The following is a 20983-nucleotide window of genomic DNA, read 5'->3' as shown; positions in this document are numbered from 1 at the left end:
TCCCAATGATGAACCTCGCTCTGGACATCCCAGCACATCAACAGCAGATGATAACATCAAAGCTGTGAAGAAAATTGCTTTGGAAAATTGTCAGATTACCATAAGAAAAGTTGCTGAGGATGTTGGCATATTGGCTGGCTCACATCATACAATTTTTTAGGATGTTTTAGGCATGAGATCGGTGTTAGTGGAGTTTGTTCCAAAACTCCTCAGTTTTGATCAGAAGAACCATGGCATGAGCATCGCTCAAGATCTCTTTAATGACATCAACGGTGATCTTGATTTGCTCAAAAGGGTCATAACTGGTGACTAAACATAGGTTTACAGTTATGATGTAGAAACAAAAGCCCAATAGTCCCAATGAAATCATCCTGGAGAGCCAAGACTATTAAATGTCAAAGTTTTGCTCACTGTTTTTTTTTTTTTCAACTGCAGCGGCGTAGTGCATCATGAATTTTTACTTCAAGGCCGTACGATCAATAACCTTGACAGTATGTGCTGTTTGTGAGAATCATTACACAAATTGTGGAAAAACAATTCATGGCTTTTGCATCACGAAAACACAACTGCTCATTCATCATTGCTTGAGAGAGCCACCATATTCACTGGATTTGGTCCCCTGTGACTTTTTCCTTATCCTAAAACTGAAGAGACCTATGCAAGGATGAAGATTTTCGATGATTGGGGAAATAGAAACTGCATTGCTGGCAGTACTCGAGGTTGTACCAAAAAGTGCTTATGAGAAGATCTTCAAGGACTGGAGGAAGTGTTGGCACATGTGTATTGTATCTGAGGAGGTTACTTTGAAGGTACCAACATGAATACTGATGAATAAATAAATATTTTTTCATAAAAATATAGTCACCTTACTTTTTAAACACACCTCGTATGCACACATAGGCAAATTAAACTTTGCTGTACAGCGTGGTGAGTTAGCAGGTTACTGGCTTTCTTTCTGTTCTTACACCAAAACTGTCCCTAATGCCAACTGTGCTTTACCAAGAGTCAAGTTTAAAAAATCACTGTGACTTAACTCATCATTTGAAATTTTGACCAGTGGATATACATCACCAACAATCTTCAGTTCTCCCATTGTAATGTCCTCAGAAAAAGTCATGGTCGCCGTGGGAGTGATAGTTGCAGTGGCATTGGTTTAGTTTGGTCTCACTTTAACAAACATTACCAAGTTAGTTTTTTTTCAGTTAGCATATTCTTCAGCTAATTATTAGCTCCCACATCTAAGACAAAACTGCTGTTGAATAACAACACAATACTGGGCTAAATTGTTATACACTCTTGCCACACATCAAAGGCTGAATCTTATCAAAATTATGCTTTGTGCTGTGTGCTCTATGTAAACCATTCATTGAAATTTGGATCTTGTCACTAGTTAGGATGTATAAATTTGTATTCTGATACTTTGGAGATGCAAGAAAGCTTGTATATGTTTTTTTTTAATTATGAACAAATCCCTGAATTTAAAAGTCAGTAGGGGCTTATGATTCACATTGGCATTTACATATGTTTGAAGCATAATACAGTGATTTATTAGTATGACAAAGATGAAAGTTCCAAGAAGTATATTTTAGTTCTATACTAATTTAAGAGAAGAAAGTGAAGATATTACAGCTTAGTTTTGCTGAATTGAAGATTATTGAATGTATGAAAACTTGATTTACATGTAAGAAGGAGTGGATTAATAAGTTTGAACATGATGTTCAAGTTCTGTGCTGCTGAGGAATGATTCTTATATTTGACTTCTTTGAAGATGAGTTACCATAAAAATTACCTACAACCACAGTGCACATACAACCATCATGCTTACTCTAATTCTCCTAACACTACGTTGATTACTTATGCATTTTAAATTGAAATTGAAAATTATATTGACACTGCAGGGCTGACACCTATATGACAAAGAAGGAGCAACACCTCAATAGGGTGCTGAAGAATATATGAATAAATTAATATTGATTTTTTTAACTTTGTATGTAGTATTTCTTGGGATCCTCAGGCAACTGCTGATTCAGGTTTTTTTTACTTCTAAGATACTCAGCGTTGCTCACAGTGTGTTGAGTCCGCTAGCCTTGGTTTTCGAGGTGCAACCTCCTCCACCAGTGGTCTTTCTTCATACATGGTGGCCCCTGCAATGTCCCTCATACTAGCAAGAGCACAATCCTCATCCCGTCTCCCCACAGTGTCAGAAAGTGACTGAGTGGTAATGTAGTGGGCAGTGATCCATTACCCCATGCTTGTCTTCACTCGTAGCTGCTACTCTGAGCCAGCATTGGCCTTCTGTAGTGGCGGCTCCAGTATCAAACATCTTCAGGGTGGGCTAACTTGGCATAAATGCAAACTGCGGACCTCGATCAGCATCACAGCTGACACAGGCCTCTTGGTATTAGAGTTGTGGTACTGAGAGAAGTGATTTTAGTATAAATGCCTTGGCTACATATACTCCTCTGAGCTGATACTCCTCTGAGCTGATACTCCTCTGAGCTGCCCATGTTGGGCCTGTGCTACATATTTTGATATGTACATTAAACACTTTGGCAGCTGCCAGTGTGGAATGGCTTGTGATGCTTTGCTACTTGAGCACTGCTGCTTTAACTACACAAATCAAAAAAAGTTTTGCTTCACCCCAGTTCCCAGAAATCTTGAAGATAGACATTGACTGTGCATATTATATCACAGACACAGTCCCTTTGACTGTTCGGAGATGTCACTGAACCCACGCAAAGATGTAACCCATTAGACGGAGGGGGTCTGACAACTGATCAGTTCCAGTCATTCCACCACGATGGAGATACACGGTTCGTGTTGTCTGTAGTTCAACCATGCCTAGATGGTCAATACTGTGGTTCGATCATGTCCACAGTGTTACTTTATGCCAGGAAGGTCTCTCAAAAAGGGAAGTGTCCAGGCATCTTGGAGTGAACCAAAATGATGTTGTTCGGACATGGAGGAGATACAGAAAGACAGAAACAGTCAATATCATGCCTCTCTCAGGCCACCCAAGGGCTACGGCTGCAGTGGATGACCGCTACCTACTGATTATGGCTCAGAGGAACCCTGACAAAATGCCACCATGTTGAATAATGATTTTTGTGCAGCCACAGGGCGTTGTGTTATGACTCAAACTGTGCACAATAGGCTGCATGATGCACAACTCCACTTCTGATGTCTATGGTGAGGTCTATCTGTGCAACCATGACACCATACAGTATGGTACAGATGGGCCCAACAACATGCTGAATGGACCACTCAGGCTTTGGCATCATGTTCTCTTCACCGATGAGTCTCACCTATGCTTTCAACCAGACAGTTGTCTAAGACATGTTTGGAGGCAAAATGGTCAGGCTGAATGCCTTAGACACACTGTCCACTGAGTGCAGCAAGGTGGAGTTTCCCTGCTGTTTTGGGGTGGCATTAAGTGGGGCCGACATACACTGCTGGTGGTCATGGAAGCCACTGTATGATACGTGAATGCCATCCATTCCATTGATAGTGCAACTGTATTGGCAGCATATTGGTGAGGCATTCATCTTCATGGACAACAATTTGCATCCCCATTGTGCATATCTTGTGAATGACTTCCTTCTGAATAACGGCATCGCTCGACTAGACTGGCCAGCATGTTGTCCAGACATGAACCCTATTGAACATGCCTGGGATAGATTGAAAAGGGCCATTTATGGACGACGTGACCCACCAACCACTCTGAGGAATCTATGCCGAATAGCTGTTGAGGAGTGGAACAATCTGGACCAACAGTGCCTTGATGAACCTGTATATAGTATGCCACGAAGAATACAGGCATGCATGAATTCAAGAGCACATGATACTGGGTATTAGAGGAACTGGTGTGTACAGCAATTTGGACCACCACTTCTGAAGGTCTCACTGTATGGTTGTACAACATGCAATGTGTGGTTTTCATGAGCAATAAAAAGGGCAGAAATGCTGTTTATGTTGACCTCTATCCCAGTTTTCTGTTCAGCTTGAGAAACTCTCAGAACTGATGCAAAACTTTTTTTATGTGTGTATTTCCATACAGTACCAGGCTGGCTTGCCTCGGAACATTGCAATACCTATGTTACATTTTGTAAAGCACTATGCCTGTGCTCACCTGCAGCTGGTGGTGCTTCAATTCTCTTTCTAACTTCATGCATTTGTGACCAAATATGGATTGTTACATTACCTTCTGTCATAGCAAAACCTGGTCTCTTGGATTACATTAAAACTAGCTTACATTTTTTCATTCTAAAGTGACAAGTACTCTGGCATCTTAGCCAGTTGGCTCTATTCTGCTTTCATTTTGGTATTAGTCTTACCACTATAATTTTCTTTAACACTATTTATTCTAAGCTCTGACTTCCTTGCTAGGCTCCTCTGGCTCATTCACACTTCTGCTTAGCCTGTGTTTATATTTCCTCCATTTCCTTGTAGGCTCTGGGCATTCAATCCAAAGGGACCTGAACAATGGCTAGTTCTGTCCAGTGTTCCATGTTCTGCTTCTTGTAAATGAAAGCAATGACTATACATAGCTAAGCAAGTGTCATTGTGGCACTTGGCATGATAATAGTACATGTAGTTCTTGTCATCCCTGAATTTGTTAAAGTATTATGTTAGTGTCTCCACAGAGATTCACACATCATGCTCATTAATGAGTACACCTGTGGAATTCATTAACTCAAGTCTCAAAGTCTGATTTAGGATAGTCAAATTCACATCTTGGTAGCACATCTGTGGGCTCCTGTGGCCAATAAAACTGAAGGTGAGAAATGCTCAATGTGTCATTCCTTAGATTGTGGCAGATAGTTGGAAAGTAGGCCCCACTGCTTTTCATGACATTTCATTCAGCAACAATCCAATCCCATCCAGTTCTACCCTTTATACTGCTGTAATCTTCCCCTGCTCATAACAACTTGCTAATACTATAACTTTATCACAGGTGGAGTGCAATCAAGCCTGAGAACTTCTTTTGTACAATCTTTCTCTCCCTTCTGTTACCACAACTTCACTGTGCATGAGTTTGGCCTTTACTTACTGCCCTGCTTGGACACACTGTGACCTTCTGCTTATAGCACATCTGAAACTCTACTTCCTTCATTTCTGCAGGCCTGCTTTCATCCTCCAAAATTAACAACAACCACTGCACCTTTACCTGGACAAAGTTCTTGAGCATTTCCATTTGACTGGATATGCATGGACTGCATAACATTGACACCGTGCTTGCTTTCCTGCTAGTGGAAAGGAGATTGAGATGAATACTCTTGCTCCATCAGTTCTCACTTCTATTGTTGAAATACAAAGGTAGGCTTTTATGACTAGGTTCCACAATCAGGTTTATCTCTGGTGGTAATTCCATTTCCATACCCCTGCAGGTACTGATCCTGTGACAACAAGCACACTCTCTATTGCCTTCATAATGCAAGTTTTATGGCTTCCCATAATTCTGATACTACTTTTGCACATCCCACACAATGTTTTCCAATGATTGCAATCACCTTGTCATTATTAATACCTTATCCAACACCTCTAACTGGCTTGCAACACCTTTAAATTCTGATTTACCGTCTTCCACAGCTCTAGCATAGTTTATTATTGAAGCTGTCAGCTTGCGTAGCAACCGAGTATTAGTCAATACATGTTTCTCTAAATTTGCAATCCGTGTTGTGTGCTGCTCACTTACTGCTTTGTTCTGATTAGTCAGTACCATCTCAGGTACTCCAAACTTCTGTATCCAATTGTTAACTAGTGTTTGTGCTACTGTTACTGCCTGTTGGTTTGGTATAGTAACCGTTTCTGCATACCTGAAAAAAAATTATCTATAACTGTGAGTACCTACTTGTTTCCTGTAGGCGTTTTGTTGGAAGTACCTAAGACAGCGAGCCCAAATAACAGAAATGAAGCTAATGCTCCAGGCATTCTTTGTAGTGATACTCTCTGTTCATGCAAATTTGTCCTATGTGCACACTGCATGTGATTCTGCACATACTGATCCACATCCACCTTTCTATTCCTCCACCAGTACCTTTCTATTCCTTCACCAGTACCTCCCTGCTATTCTTCTGTTGGTAGATCTACACTTCCCATGTCCTGATAACATGTGACCATGTGTCTCCTTCAATATATTTTCTCTCTACTTTTCTGGCACCACTACTAGTGGCTCCAACTTACAAGCAAATGGTCCAATAAGACATGTTGAAATTCGCCCAGAATTTTTTTACACAGGAAGGAGACAACAAAATAAATGCACTATCAAAGTTTTAGCTGCTAAGAGGCACTGCATGTATTTAAAAGAATAGCTGAAAATTTCCAAATTCATAGCATGCCAGATGGTGGTAGAAATGTATGCACCTTCTGGTGCTTTAGCAACTGTGCATGTGCAACTAGGCACAGACACACAGCTGTGGTTGGCGGTACATTTGTAAAAAGAATACAACCTAATTGCAATCTGTAAAGGATGTTTCAGGTTAGCATTTGTTGATAGTCTCTGGCACTACAGTACACAGTTACTATTCTCTCAAATTAGCCACTCAAGTAACATCTATCACAAATTGTCAGTTGCTTTTTGCAGTATTGGTAAGTATTGACAATACAGATAAAACTGAATTAATATTTATTGTGCTTTCATAAGGCATGCCTGCTTATAGTACTTTCTTTTCTTCCAGTTTCACAGTAATGTGGAATCCAATTAACATTCTGAATTTAGTAATGATGAAATATGAAGAATGTGGTTTTCAGCTGAAATCACCTACTTCTCCTGAGGATGTACATGTGTGTCATCTGTTAGTTGATTTCCTTGACATTCATTTGAATGATATCGACATTTCATTTGAAATTGTGGATATGTTAGAAGAAATAGGAAATAACTGTGATAATTCCATGAATTGCAGTTTGTATGACATCAGTTGTGCCATATACAGTTCTGAAGAAGAATGCCTTTGAAGCATAAAAAAAAGGTACTGTAACAGCTTTCAGTGACAAAGAAAAGGCAGTGAAATATTGCTTAAACAAAGGAGGGAAAAAATGCTTGAAGTTATGCTGTTCTTGTTGGACAGGGTCCCAAGAGGCTCAAAACTGTGTCAGTGTATGACATATCTGGATGATATATTGTATTTTCAAGTGCCATGGAGCAGTACAAACGGTGCTTAAGGAAGCTATTCTTGAGAATGAGCACTGTAAATTTGATGTTGAAAATGGGGAAATGTAATTCTGTGTTGGAAGAGGTGACTTATCTTCACCACATTATTAGTAAAGATGGGTTTAAGATGGCCCTGATGTTAATGATGGCTGTGCATGAATTTCCTATACCTGAATTGGTGAAGGGACTGCAGCAGTTTCTTGAGTCGTGAATTACTATAGGAGATGCATGAAAGGATTTGCCAAACCGTTAATGCAGTTACTGAAGAAAAGTTTGAAATTCGTATGGACAGGTGATTGTCAGCATGTGTTTGAGGAACTGAAAGAAGTTTTAATGGCAAGTCCAGTTTTGGGGTTTCCAAATTTCAACAAGGAGTTTATTTTTTCATGAAAGATGTGCAGTCATGCACTTAGTTGTGCACTGAGTTGAGAAGTTGAGGGCATGGTACATCCAGTAGCCTGTGTGTTGGGAGAGATGAAATTGGTGAAAAAGAATTACTCCATGACAAAAAAAGAAATGTTGAGTCTTATTTATGAAATCGTCGATTTCAGGTGTTATTTCTATTAGAGGTAGTTTCAAGTCATAATGGCTCATGCAGCATTGAGATGGTTGCTGGGGCTGGAGGATCCATCTAGTAGGTTGCCACAATGGGTGATGAAGTTGAGTGAGTTTAGTTATGAAGATTAACCAGAAAAGTGAGTGTACTAATAGTTGGTAATGAACTTGAGCAATGCAGAGGACAGATGATGAGTGGAAACAGTTTTGCAGGCAATCATAGTTTTTTGTACATGATAGACTGTTGATCAGAGAATCTAACAAGGGAATGCTCCAATAAGACATGTCGAAACCTATCTTGAAATTTTTTACACAGGAAGAAGATGACGAAAGACATACACTGCCAATATTTTAGTTTGCTAAGAGGCACTGCAAGTATTTTGTTAAAATATGTTTAAGTTACACATTTTTGCCACACGAAGAAGCTTATAACAGCGGTTTATACAGCTCTGTCCACCTAGCGTGAGACTCAGTGAATCATTCACGCAGCGCCACCTAGGGAAATTATCCAGAGTTCACAGACACCAATTTTAAGCACCTAAATCTTGGTTTACAATTGAGCAAATGGAAGCAAATATGTGCATATGAGCATTTGCATAAAACTCACTACAATTTTCTTGCATATGGATAGAATCATTTATACTAGAGGGAATGGAAGACAGCACGAGGTAGCGAACTCTGCCTATCAATGCTGTGTTATTAGCTTTTAGTTTTTGGAGCTAATATTCAGCATACAGGATACAATGCTCTCTTGTTAGAGGCACAATTTGAAGCTTTGCTCTTCAGTAAGGATTATTTTGCATGGCAAGTGCACTGTTCTTGACGGAGTATGCAAAATGGTGCAGGGAAGGAAGAATTTAAATGTCTCAATTTGTATGGAAGTGTGACTTGTGGAGATTGTGCACTTTCCATGGAACTGCATCTCCATTTCTCCTTAGAAATGGTCCAAATTTTTGCTCGTATGTCAGCTGCCATTTTACCCTGGCTTCTCATTACCACTGAGGGGAAATTAATAAACAAGAGGTAACACAGCTAGTGTTTCCACTCCACGTGTAAGGGCTAATGGTCATATTCTACTTTTTTTTCCCTCTAAAACAAAAATGGTCTAGTGACAAAGCATGCACTTCTTGATCGAGAGAGCACGGGATCAAATCTCATTCAGACCACAAATATTTTCACTATGATTTTTAACTGAGTGTTCTCAGAAATGTTGGAGTCGAAACAAAAGACATGTGGTTCAGATTCCTTAATAAACTGCAGGTTCCATTTTCTGATTAGGTAATTGGGGAAGGTTAGGGACACGTAAGTAGCTGCAGTGGCGTCCCGTTGAAAGACCTGCAAGAGGCCTGCCAGGTACACCACACAGAATTCTCTTTTGCTTGTAATTTGTTTGTTCTGATGAAAGCCTAGCTTAAATTATACGAACATTTGTTTGAATAACTTCATATCAACAGTTAAATTCTTGCACGTGTAATTCTCATAAAAGTGGCTCGGGCCATTCCTTATAATAATGTTTGAATGTTGTACATTTGACTATCAGTGAAACAGTTCTTTGTTTATTACCTGCAGTCATCACAAAAATGCAAAGTGTGTATTAACTGACAAAAACAAACATTTTTCTTGCACCAGGCACACTGGACAAAGAAAAAATTAATGCAGTCAGGCACTTCACAGTAACCACCAGTTTTAATGTTCAGGTGCATTTTTCAATCCTAAAAGCATCCTCCTGAAACAATAATGTCCCCAGTCCGGAAAACTCTTTTCTTCAAATGGCCTTCTAGAACCACCTCTAGCTAATAGTAACCACTTTTCAGGTCCATTGTCAAAAAATATTTGCACTGACCCAAATAGTCTATAGTTTCCATAACATTTATCAAAAGGTAGGCACCTCTTAAAGTCTTGGCATTAACATGTCAATGTTTGCAGCAATTGATCTTTCTGACCCTATCTGCAAATTCTTCCACAGACCCTCCATGCTTTTCAGTACCATACCTAATTGCTCTTTGAAATGTCTGGCACTATTATGCTTTCTGTACCTTTGTATCAACCCTTTCTCAAAATGCTCAAATGTCTCTGCTCCCTTAAGAGCTTCCATATATCCCACATAAGCCTTTGCTTCTCCCATTAACCTTAACTCTTAAAGATCCACGTCATTTCAATCTTCCATCTCTACCAAATACTTCAGATCTCCAACAAACACTTGCACATCATCATCAATTTACCAAGTAAAGGATCAAGTAGACCTGCAGCTGTCAAATCTACATCTTGCTATACCCACTGCACTTTCAATAGACCATGAAACTCTGTATTAATGGCTGTTAGTTGAGCTAACCTTTCTGACAATTTACATTCTGCCTCTGGCTCTGACACTACTTGTGTCCCTCATTCTGCCATGTCATTGCCTAATTTTTACTTGTTTTGGAACACCAGTAAATTATTAGTTCAACTGAACAAAACATATCAGCTTAATTCATACCCACTTTGACTCCCAGCACAGTTTAGCTATGTAGTCATGACACTTGCATTTGAAACATTCCACTGCTACCAACCTTGTAAAAAGTGCTGAATGATTCAGCAAATTACACTGTGTACATCTGACAGGTACTAACAAATCCTGTTTTATGTATCCTCCTCTGCCAGTGGTGTTTCATCATGCTCAGCAGCCTCCACAGGGGCCCTTATGCTGGTGGCAGCATGATCCTCACCCTGCCTCCCCACAGCATCAGAAGATCACTGTCTGGTGATGTAGTTATCATGGCTGCTACCCTGAGCTGGTGTTGGCCTGCTGTAGCAGCAACTCCGAGATCAAGCAGCTTTGTGGCAGGTTGCCGTGGCGTAGATGTGAACTGCTGTTCTTGATCGGCATCTCATATAGTGACCAGATAACACAGCCCCCACGGTAGTTTATCTACTCTTCCAAGCTTCATGGTTTGGTGTGTGCTATGTCTTTTGGCACGAGCAAGGCTTGGGACACCTTGCTGCTTGAGTACTGCTGCATTATCTATTTTCACACTGTACCTGGCTAGGCCACCTCACAACGCAGTGACAGCTGTCACATTTTGTAAAGCACAACACCCACTTTTGCCTGTGGCTCATGCTGCTACAATCTTCTCTCTAACTTCATGCATTTATGGCCAAGTATGTTTGGTGTGCTACAAGAAAGACAAGATATACTGTTCTTTACAGAAACCTCAAAACGTTCTTGACAATTTACAACAAATTTTTACATGTTACTCCAATAAACATTCAGATGGACATGAATTACAGGTTTTTCAATATATATGTAAATATAAACATATACAGGGTGATCGGAAACAGTCTGAAAAGCTTGTAAGGGTCTTGCAGAGTAGGTTGTGGTGAGAACTAATTACTGAGAAGAATTTCATATGTTGCACCATTTATAAGTTAATCAACATTGAAGTTAGCCAATCATTCCATTGCATGTGAAAATTCAAGTGGCCTGACAGATACGATTAATGGCAGTTGTTGTCATTAAATAGCACAAATGATACTGTATGAGACTGCTCAGCCTTTGACTTAGGTTTGATTCTTGTCCAATGTGTAATTTTTGTATACGTCTCTTGTTAAGTTTTAGGAACACAGTTGGTTACACCATAGGTGACAAGCTGCTTGATTTTGCACATGCAATGGCTGATTTGCTAACTTCGAGGCTAATTACTTTGGAACTGGTACAGCCATCAATTTTTTTTCTTCTCAACACAACCTATCCTACAACACCCTTAAAAGCTTTTCAAACTGTTTCTGACCTCCTTGTATATTTATCTATACCACTATATAAAGATGAAACATTGCTTCCAAGAACCCTGGAAAGTTCTTGATTGGTTTACTTCAGATTTTTATACAATGCTCTAATAAACATGGGCATAGGTTACATATTTACAGAATGTACAAAGTTCAGGTTTTCTCATAAAACTGACTGTGAGGATGAAAATGCTGTGCTGTACTGTGAAAATTTGTACTTTCATTTTCTTTCCTGCAAGAAATTTCAGCTATGAAAATATGTAGGCCAATTGTTTCTACCATATATTATTTCTCCTTGTGTATAATTTTAAACAAATGATACCAACCAATTTAACCATTCATTTTAAGCAACTTCAATTCCCAATCAAGGTTTCATTTACTATAATAATAAACAAGACTCAAGGTCAGAGAAAGGGGGAAGACGAGATTGACTGAGAGAGGGGAGCGAATAAAGATTAAAACATTTAGGAGCCAGTCAAATGAAAAATAATGAGCATGACATATGGCATGGACATTGGTAAGGTGTGTGTAGAAATGCCCTGTAATAGGGATAGGGAAGTAAGTGTGAATGTTCACTGAGGTGCTATTTGTCTGTTACACATACTCAACATTAGGTCAGCAAGTTATGTGTGTGCCAGACTTCACTGTGGAGGCTGGGAAAAAGGAATAGCAAGATATAGTGCAATTTTTGACTTTGAAAGGAGTGTCAGGAAGTGAAATTCATGGCAGAATGTCTGCTGTGCATGGTGAACACAATATGTCACATGTGCATCCGTTTACATTGAATAAATGATTTTGAGAAGGTTGTAAGTTATTGAAAGACAGCAGTTGGTGAGGACAGGCTCATCATATTGTTACTTCATCTGTCATTGCTGTAGTGGATGCTGCTTTCAGACATGACCAGTGGCAAATGGTGCAAGGCATTTGGCTCATTTTGGGCATGAGTAAAAACAACTGCTCACGCCATCATGACAGAGCATATGAAATTCTGGGAAATCTGCGCAAAGTGTGTTAATCAGCAGAAATTGTAAAGAAAGTCAACATCACTGGATTACCTGGAACAATCATACAATGAAGAATGTTTCCTGTCCCATATTTTCTTGGAAGATAAAACCTGGTGTCATCATTTTGAGCCAGAGAACAAGCAACGAGCCAACAATGGTAGCACATGGATTTGTGGTTAACAAAAAAATCCAACACCATGCACACCAGCTCTGGAAAAGTCATGAAGATGTTTTCCTTAGACTGCAAGGGCCCTTTGTCATTGGCTCTCCGGAACATGATGCTACAAGTAATGCATAATGGTACATGAACACTTTGCAAAAATTGAAGGATGCCATCAAGTCCAAACACCCAGGGATGTAAATGGATGGCATCATTCTGCTGGAGGATAATAACCAACCACATGTTGTCAAGATTGTTTTCACTATGTTGCAGAAGTTTTTCTAAGAAGCTCTTATACATCCTCCACAAAGTCCCAATCTCAGCACATGCAATTTTAATATTTTTGAAGTTCTGAAGAATGACAAAAACCAAAGGCAAACAACCAGCAGAATGGAAAATGGTTTTGATCTATCAAATCCATAAGGAAGGTGATAAATTGAAATGTGACAACTACCAAGAAATCGTTGTGCTTAGTCTATGCTACTAGATCCTGTCCAAGTGCCTTCAACACTTGGCGGAATCAGTAACTGGAGAATAACAGGGAGGTTTTCAGCCAGGCAAGTTAACAGTAGATTACATTATCGTTCTGACAACTCACTGAAAAACTGAGAGAATGTGGTAAAGACCTACACATTTTATAGATATGGATAGAAATCAATGGAGAAGGGAACTTGTAGCAGCACACAGTCCATTGGGCCTGATCACATGAAAGTAGAAGAAGACAGACATTCACAGCTGCTGACTTGCTTCAGATGAGGAGGTGCATGCCTGGATACAGTCATAGTTGTGTAAGCAATCACAAACATTTTTTCACAAAGACATTGACTGTCTTGTCTCACAGTGGGGTAAACATATTAACAGCTACAGTGATTACTTTTGAAATAGTGAACAGTTCACTTACTTTTTTCCTCCTGTCTTGTTTTCATTTGATTGCCCCTTATATACCCAATCCCCATACATATATAGCAATTTTTAAGCGTTAGCAATTTCACTAGATGTAAATAACTACATGATGCACCTAACTGCTCCTGACCAAGGTACTATCAAAGCTCCCATGCAGTCCTACGTGTCTTCTGAAGATCCCAGTGGATGCTTGTTCTTATCTCAGGGAATATGGTGACTTCTCACTGTGTGATCTAAACTGGATTGAACGCCACAATAAATAATTTTTTCTTAGACAACCAGTTTGTAGGTGTTTGGAAGAGATACTTAATGAGCTAAGTCACAAGGACTAATCAACAAGCAGTTGAAGTTAAATGGATTGGGAATAAAAGCCAACCAGTTGTAAAATATTGATTTATTAAAATTTGACCATGTTTTCTACAGTTTTAAAACAGTCTTCTTTAGAAGGTACTGCATCTCTTAACAAATATTATGGAATTGTGTGTAGAACAGATATGGTATCCTTAGAATAAACAAAATTTCAGGTAATGTTTACAATAATTTTAGTGAAGCATACTCACTTTGATTCACATTATTTATATCCAATCTTGGAATCATTGACTCTGTCTAGTACATGCACATGTTATACACTTAATCATGATTTAACCTCTCTCTCTCTCTCTCTCTCTCTCTCTCTCTCTCTCTCTCTCTCTCTCTCTCTCTCCCCCTCCCTCTCCCTCTCTCCCCCTCCCCCTCTCTCTGTAACAAGCTTGAGTGTCCAAGCAGAAATGCTTTAAGGAAATATTACCCATGTATAAGAGTCCCAATACTGATGTATTAAGTTGGCTCCTGACATGAAGGAAACTGTAAAAAGACCCTCCATGACAGAGAAACTGCAAATATTAAAAGACAAATGCAGACTGGTGAAAGAGAAATGGGTTAGGGGGGAGGGAAGTGGTAGTAGATCATCACTTATGAAGCATCATGGTAAAGGAAGGGGTGACACTGAGAGAGCATGCCATATGAACAAGCATACTAGAAGGGAAGTGTTGTAAAATACCTAATATTGATAGAGTAAAAAAAAAAGAAGAACATTAAACAGAAGGGGGTATTGTTCTACAGTGGCTCACTAGTAAAATGTTGAACAACTGAACTGTGAAAATGTATATTGTAAAATAACAAAATAAAAGACATAGGGAACATAATAGTCTGTGTAGAACAGGCCATAGTTCTGTATGTAGCATATTTATGCTCTGTAGAATCAGATGTTATGTTTTCTGTTTAATGTAATATGTATGGCAGAGAGATCTATCAAGTGGCACACTAAACACTGTTGGATCCAATGTAAAATATGATAATTTGAGAAGCTCTAAGACAAAGCTCTACAGTAGAGCACTACTACCTTTAAATCATGCATTTTAAAAGGCAATTAGGTGAATGACACACACTTGTACTAGACAGATTCAGTGACTTCCACAATGCACATAAATAATGTATTTCACTGGATTAGATAGATAGTGTCAGAAGTTCCATGCAGCTTTTCGCAGATGATGCTGTAGTAAACAGAAAAGCTGCAGCATTAGAAAATTGTAGCGAAATGCAGGAAGATCTGCAGCGGATAGGCACTTGGTGCAGGGAGTGACAACTGACCCTTAACATAGACAAATGTAATGTATTGCGAATACATAGAAAGAAGGAACCTTTATTATTTGATTATATGATAGCGGAACAAACACTGGTAGCAGTTACTTCTGTAAAATATCGGAGTATGTGTGTGGAACGATTTGAAGTGGAATGATCATATAAAATTAATTGTTGGTAAGGCGGGTACCAGGTTGAGATTCATTGGGAGAGTCCTTAGAAAATGTAGTCCATCAACAAAGGAGGTGGCTTACAAAACACTCGTTTGACCTATACTTGAGTATTGCTCATCAGTGTGGGATCCATACCAGATCGGGTTGACGGAGGAGATAGAGAAAATCCAAAGAAGAGCAGCGCGTTTTGTCACAGGGTTATTTGGTAACCGTGATAGCGTTACGGAGATGTTTAGCAAACTCAAGTGGCAGACTCTGCAAGAGAGGCGCTCTGCATCGCGGTGTAGCTTTCTGTCCAGGTTTCGAGAGGGTGCGTTTCTGGATCAGGTATAGAATATATTGCTTCCCCCTACTTATACCTCCCGAGGAGATCACGGATGTAAAATTAGAGGGATTCGAACGCGCACGGAGGCTTTCAGACAGTCGTTTTTCCCGTTTTCCCGCGAACCATACGCGACTGGAACAGAAAAGGGAGGTAATGACAGTGGCACCTAAAGTGCCCTCCACCACACACCGTTGGGTGGCTTGCAGATTATAAATGTAGATGTAGATGTAGATGTAGAATTGTTTGTAAACATTTCCTGTAATTCTGTTTATAGTAAGAATACCATATCTGTCTACACAAAATGTCATAATATTTCTTAATTGGCACAATACATTCTGAAGAAGACAGTTTTAAAATTGTTGAAACTATGGCCAAGGTTTAATAAACCTGTATTTTGCAACTGGCTGGCTGTTATGCCCAATCCATTGAAGCTCTTGCATCATAGTTGCTGAAGTGCAGCCACGTTCGAAATCATAGTTGAGATTAAATTAGGCTGATCATTAACTCATGGGAAAACTCATTCCAAAATCTTACATTAAAAAAGATTGTGCTGACAAGGGGAAGGCCTCAGACACGGTCAACCAATTCAACTCATAACTGGCAGAGGATATTTTGACTCAATCATGGGAATTAATTTTACCGTATATCATGTGTATCACAACACTGCCTGAAAAATTGGTGCTGGAAGTTAATAATGAATTATGCTATGAACTGCTGTCGCACCCATGTAGTTATGAACTTTCTGCTAGGATTTCAGAAGCACAGTGCGGTTCTGAAACCTCCAAATAAAGATCGGTACCACATATTACTATGTATAAGCATTGCATGGTTGGCTTAAAATTTTAATTTTTCACTAATCTGGTTATTTGAAAATTTCATTTGCATGCCTTATTATTATTATTATTATTATTATTATTTGTTGATTATCTTATTAACTCTCCTATTTCTACCAGTTTCAATATGGAAAAAAATACAAATTAAAAAACTACATAATGCATTTGAGAATTGAACACAGGTTCTCTGCTGTGCAGCCAGATACCTTTGTCGGTATGCTAGCAGCACTTTTGTTGTACAGTGTTTACTAATGAGCACATAAGTGACACTTGGAACAGTTCATTTCATAAGTTTCTAGAAAAAAAATGTGTTTGCGGATCCCATCAATTCTGAGTTGACTGCATGCCATGAACTTCAGGGGTGTTAAAAAAGAAAACCTGAGGGGTATTGAGCCAAAATATCTTACAATCCTTCATTTTAGGTTGTACACAAGTGAACTGCCAAATATGAGCTGAATTGGTTGGCGAAGTGTGAGTACTGCTGCTTGTGAGAGTGAGTAGGCATTATGTGATGCCTTGTGTATTTAAGTGAATCGTTTTCATATAGCATGTTATATGTATGATGTAAGTGCCATCTTTGGTGTTGCACGGCAACCAATACCCCCATAGGCAGGGTTTGATCACCTCATGATTGTGTTCCCTGTTTCGTGAACAGTGTGCCTGATGGTCTATTGGTTAACAGTGTATATTGTGCCTTGTTTACAGTGCAATCATGTATATGTTATTTTTCCTTTATCATTGTGTGTAGTTTCCATTCACTATGATATACACTGTCATGCTGTGGGTGGAATATCATGACACAGAGGAATGTTGAGGCAAAAAGATATATATACCATCCCTGAAGCACATGGCTGATGATACGCTAGACCTACAAACTGACTCTGGCATTACATCAATTTCTGGCAAAACTCCTGCAACTAGGTGCTGAAGCAGCACTCATGCACACTTTCTCCATCAGACAGCAAAACAACTTAGTGCAGAGATGCCATAAATATGTGGTTTAGATGACTATGACCAGCAAAGAGTTTGGCAACAGAGCTCATCAGAGCTGTGTATTGCATCAGACAGCCTTTGATAGTTGCTGACCACACTACTTAAGGTCTGACATTTGATGTTGCTGGGCTCTCCATGGAATACTGTGAACACAGTGGAACTTCGCAGTGTCACCACTGGCACCAGTAACTGCTCCCCCCTTGCCTGCAAGGGCACTGTGTTGGTAACAGACGCCCTCCAGTGCATAACATTATCAGCACACTGTCTCCTAGGAGTGCGAGAGAGCTTGTAATGCACTATCCCGAGATTCATTTAGTTCACTACTCAATACTCACTTATAACGAAGTAGCTGATCCAGTATTACGACCGTTATAATTTCATGTATTTATTTCCAATACTTTGTTATTCAAAGTCTGATATTGTAATGAAGTGGAAAACATTATTAGACTTGAAAAACATATTATTTCTGTTCTAAAATTGTTTCTCTGTTAAAAACAACAACATGAATTTATTCATATTCACAAGCATATTTAACTGTTCTATTCTGTAACAACTGTAGCACAAGGTATTTGCACATGAGTTTGAAAACACTTTAGTGATTTTTGTCTTTATATAGTTAGAATACACTTCATATCTAACTAAAAAACATTGTTAACTGTACTGATTTTGTAAATTTTTATAATGAGGAAAATTGTCTGTGAAGATTGTTTCTAAAAGTGGGAAACAATTAGTATGACTTGTAAAGGCCATGGCATTTATGCAGAAAGCCTCCACTGACAGGGAAATGCTGTATCCTCTCAATGTGATTGTGATTAGGCTATCAAGCACACTGTAAGAAGCTGTAGAAGATTTCTCTGTAGTGACAGAGGCAGTCATTGAATGGACTGAACATTTAGATATTAATGTGTAGGTTTAGTCATTGAATTCTATTTATTTTGTAAAATTATGCAATTCATGAATGTACATTTCAGTTGAGTTTGTATTTCCATATACTAAATAAATAAATGAAATACTTTTACACTTTGAGTACCTATAAGACATACAGATCGCATGGTTGAGTCCACCAAGAAAGTTGCTTGTTTGTTCTTTTGGTCAAATTCAGGTGTTTTACAGAGGAAACAGTAATTTATTAAAATGGAATGTTAAAATTAGTAAACATATGGCATTATAATTGTTGTGTGCATGTTTTGTCAGCTTATTATTAATATGATAATGAACAGTTAATTACTAGACACATATTGCTCCACTGTCACCATATCCGAATTTATAAAGTGCTTTGTGTGTAATCTGAAGCAACAAACAAATCAAAGATTTTAAATGCATCTACTATGCAGTTGGTAACAGTTTGATCACAAGCTGCAGGCGCCATCCTCTGTACCAGCTATGACAATTTTAGGGTTGATGCCGGGCTGTGCTGACAGGATCAGATGTACATCTGTGTCTGCTTCACCTGAATGTATCAATAATGGGTTTTATAGTAATCTGGCTATTTTGCTGCAGCTACCCTCACCTTCAGCAGACTTCTGAATTCATTGCCTGCTGATCAGATCTATAATGCCTGCAAAATGAATGATCAATGAGTGTTTCTTGTGATGAACTATGCAAGAACAGTGTTGTATGTGGAATATCACCATTTCTTCGTAGAAAAATTTCTTGGTATTCACATGCTCAGTAATTCATAGACACACAAATTGGTAAGGAATTTTTAAGAGACTGAATCCATAATAGACACAAAAATAGTATATATATATCGAAGTGTTTTAACTAAGAGTAAACTAGACAAGTCTGGATAGGCCTCGGAAAGAAGTCTGAGAAAATTTTTGTGCCATTTAGCACTTCGCACTGGAAAGCCAGTAGCATCCACAACTGTAGATCTTTATTTAACCTAGGTTACTGTTTTCGCTTAGCACATTCAATTTAGGAATAAGTTTGAAACATTCTGAATTATAGAATACTGAAGATGTGATGCACACTTTGATTAGAAAGAGCATTTTTAGCCAACTCTGGTAAATGGACAAGCCTTACAACTCATATCAAATGGAGGATACATGAGTGGTGCAGATAAAGCTGGATAAGTTCCACTTATCAAGAGCTGAAGGTACATATAAAGTCATACAGTGATTAGTCCACACTGGTCATAAAGAATAAAAGCATTATCTGACACACTTATGGTCAACTCGGTACCAAGTCCACAGCATAATTCCAACAACAAAAAAGCAAGTGGCATACACTAACCATTTCAGATCTAGTCACAGTGCTGCAGAATGACAAGTGAGTGAAACTCATATCTTCACACTGGTAGTAACTTTTCATTCCCACTCCTTTATGCTGTCCATACTGATATGAAGCCTTGAGGCTACCTGTATTAGGTGGCGCAATACAAGAGTATCCTTGTGTGAGATGCACAGACTTAATGGTTTTCCATGTGGAACTGGGACCCTACATGTCTACTGAGATGATATCCTTGAACATTATTTTCATTTGTCACACTAGAGCATTATATGATAATTTCAGTAGCAATCGATGGTACTAGATGTGGTACTAGATGTGATAGTTACATGCTAGAGAACAATCATCTACATTTATGATCTGTAATGTACGAATTTAAAATATCTACTGAGTATGTCATGCATGTTGCAAGCACATGACCACAGTTCACATGGGATGTACAGTGGCTAGTTTGCTCAGCAGTTGCCACAGAAAGGCTCAGAAAGTCTTCCCTGCCTTGAACATAAATAAAGGCAGTTCAACTAACTTAAGCTTACATTTATTTACAGCAGGTGCTCAAAATAATCTCTCCCTTTAGCAAGGGCAACCTGACACCTTCTGAATACATTATAAACTACTCATTTACTTTTGGCTGACAAAATTCTTGAAATTGGAAACCGAATACTGCCTTCTAACTCTGGGAATGTACAGAGTTTGTTTGCCTACATCTTATCTTTTAATGCCCCAAAGATAAAAATCACATGGATTTAGATTTGGTGAGTGAGGAGTCCTAATTCTACCAGCTTCTATAATGAAACTCATCAAACAGACCGTTTACAGTACATAGGAGGAAAAGATCATGTGACACTTTCACAAAAGAATGTCTAACCACATTTTAAAGCTTTTGTATGTCTTGCCAATGAACGGCAGCAGTCTAGCAAAGCTGCTGCTTGGCTGGAGGCACCAGATGCAGTTTGACCATCTCTGCCTATGCCAGAGGCCTCATTCACAGCAGTAATCCCACTTCATTGTGAGATTAGCAGGATAGGCACACTCTACATCATCATGTGGCTTTGGGTCTGGTAGTTCCTGTCCATTGAGGTCATGGGTAGCCATGCTGCACACTACCAAAATCCACTCTGACTATAAATGCTTAATGAGCCCAAGGGCTGTTTTGCCATTAGTTGAATTCCCAGAATCACCAGGGCTACCAATGGCCCTCAAGTATCATGCCTTCATTGAATGGGGCCAAAAAGTTTGTTTCTGGGTAGGCTATTTTAAATGATGTGGTACACGA

This window comes from Schistocerca gregaria, chromosome 3 (genome assembly GCF_023897955.1).
Source record: "Schistocerca gregaria isolate iqSchGreg1 chromosome 3, iqSchGreg1.2, whole genome shotgun sequence".
In the NCBI taxonomy this organism is placed as follows: Eukaryota; Metazoa; Arthropoda; class Insecta; order Orthoptera; family Acrididae; genus Schistocerca; species Schistocerca gregaria.
Note: the sequence above shows the minus strand (reverse complement) of the source record.